Below are 2,843 nucleotides of genomic sequence, written 5' to 3'. Positions count from 1 at the left end.
GGGGCATGTGGTTTCATAGGGACAAGATGGACTGAGGTTGCAAGAAGGGAAGCGTTCCAGTTCAGATGGCTGACTCAGGGGCGGGGATCAAAAAGCAGAGTAAACACATTGGACTAGAAGTTGTCTGTGTGCACCTGAGGGGAGGGGCGATATTCCAGGGCCCAGATTCCTGTGAGAGCAAATGTATGAGATTCCTCAACAGGCCAGATCCTGGTCTGAGAGGTATGAAGGGGCCAAGGCAACAGAAAGACCACCACAGGGGTCTTTTTGTTTTGTTTTGGTGGTACTGGGGGTGGAACCCAGAGGCTTTCTACCTCCGGGCTATACTTCCTGACCTATTTTATATTTATTTGGAAACAGGGTCTCACTAAGTTCCTGAGAGCCTAAGTAGCTGAGGCTGGCTTCGAACCTGTGTGATCCTTCTGGTCTCAGCCTCCCAAGCGTGGGGATTACAAGCGTGCACCACCACACCCGGCATACCACAGGGGTCTTAACACCTAATACTTGGAGGAGTCAGAGTAACCAACTCAGGAAGAAACATGATGGTCCTCAGGATGCTGAAAGGCCTTGAACAGCCATGCTCTCTGAAGATACTGGAGCTTCACCTTGGCAGGGAGAAAGCCACAGGAAGTCCTCAGGCCACACACAGGCCAGGCGCACAGGCCAGGCAAGAGGTCCATGAGCCTGGGGGCAGAAGCCTGCCTCCTCCAACCAGAGTTTGCCCCTGGTGACCCAACCCGAGCCCAGAACAGCCACAGAGAACAGGGACTTTTACAAAGAGTTTGATTTTATTGATATTTAAATATATTAAATATTTCACTGAAATACATGGTACATTACCCTCCCCCACTCCCACAGTGGTTACATTATAAAACCAAAGCCCATGGCCTCCCTTCCCCTGACTCTACCAACCGGCGAGAAAAGGGGCAATGTTGGTAACCCGGGGGAAGGGCATGGCTGGCACTGTGGTACAGGGGGCCAGGGTGTTGACAGGCCCCTCCCACCTGGCAAGAAGCAGAGACGAGTCACCCAAGGATGAGGTCTTCCCATTCTGGCTTAGACCCTCACTCCCACCCTGTGGCACCAAGTAGTCCCTTCCTATCCAGGGATTGGCTGGGGGAAGAGGAGTCAGTTCTCCATTGGGACCAGCTAGTCGTTTTTCTTTCTCTGCCTTGGTTAGTGAAGAGCCTGGTGGCCCATTTGGTTGGTGTGTGGAGATCCCCAAGGCAGGCAAGACGAAGCCAGAAACCAGACCTCTGCAAGGAGCCAGCACAGAAGGGGCACGAGGGAAGGCAGGAGCACACTGGCCCCTGCCAGCCCCCAAACCCATCTTCTCGGTCTTTCTAGACATTCCAAGACAAAGTGATCTTCAAGTGAAATTCAGGCTAATGTCTCTGGCTTAAATAGGTACAGAGAAACCAAGGCACCAACTATTTCAGGCTAGTGTCATGGAGATTTCAGGGAAAGGAGTGAAGGAAGGAAAGGACAGGAAGGGAACAGAGAGTCCAGCTTCCTAACCCTTCTACCAGCCCTTGCAGGCTGCACGGGGACAGGAGCCAGGAACAGGCTGGCTTGGGAAGCCAAGTTTAACGTTCCGCTGCCCCATCCCTAGTACCAGTATCTGGGTCCCCAGAGGGATCCTATTCTACCCCAGTCCAAAGCATCCACACCCCAGGACCCAAGCTGGGAATCCAGGAAATTCCTGAGCCTCTGCCCACTAAGTTCAAGGGCACGGAGCACTGGGGCTCAGTCAGGCGCTTGGGTTCCTGCCCAAGGCAGGGAGACAGTCATACTGCACATGTGGCCCCCAAACGGCACTTAGGGATTTGGCACAGAAAGAACGACTCTCCCCAGGCCACCTCCTTTTGCTACCATGCCCCACCCCACTCCTGTGCAACCTGGGCATCCTTCTATATCCCTTGAAATAGGAAATTCTGCCTTATTCCCAGAAGACAGAGGCCCAGGAGAGAGACAACCCCGGGTTGAGCTGAGGAGCCGGAGCACAAGGACACACACAGACCTGGAAAACAGATATGCACACAAAGAGCAACATGCACACACAGTTACACAAACACAAGGGCCTCCCCAGTGCCGCAGACCAGGGGGGCCAGGCTTGGGATCGGGGCATCTTCCTCTGTGCCCTGATCCTTTTCTATTTGGCAACAGAAGGGGTAGAGATACTCCATGCCCCCTTGCCAGCAGACAGCAAGCGAGTGCTGGGGCCAAGAGACCTGATCCTGGCCTTTCAGGCCTCATATCAGACTGGCACCACCCCTCCCTGGCCGCCTGCATTCTTTGGCACCTGCAGGTGAATGTCCAGCTCCTGATCCTCTAACATCCCACACAGGCTTGCTCTCTGGCTGGGCATATTCACAGTACCAATAAGGCCAGACACCCCTTTCCCAGGAGTATGCAGGAACAAGGGCCGAATCTGAGCTGTCAGAGGTCCCTTTGTTCCCCTCTGGGGACAGTTCATGGGACTAGGACTTGGCAAATAGAAACATCCTCCTCAGAGCTGGGTCCCCAGGGCATCTCTCTCCTGCACTGTGCCTAGGAGGGACACCTGGCCAGAGATGGGGATGGCCAGAACCAGTGCTGGGGTTGCAGGCACAGCAAAGGCAAGCACAGCATAGGCACTCCTCATGCTTGCCTGAGTCTTCATACAAAATATTCCCAGGAAAAGGAGGGAAGGAAGGACCCAGCCATGAGCCTGTGGCCCAGACAGGGAAAGGGTAGGCATGGCAAGTTGCCATTTTAATCTCTCAGGCAGGAGGGCTCCCCATGCCTCTGATGCTGCCTCCTCCCCTGCTCCGGAGAGCTGGAAGAAAGGAGAAGGAACAGTC

Source organism: Muscardinus avellanarius (genome assembly GCF_963383645.1).
Source record: "Muscardinus avellanarius genome assembly, chromosome: 11".
In the NCBI taxonomy this organism is placed as follows: Eukaryota; Metazoa; Chordata; class Mammalia; order Rodentia; family Gliridae; genus Muscardinus; species Muscardinus avellanarius.
Note: the sequence above shows the minus strand (reverse complement) of the source record.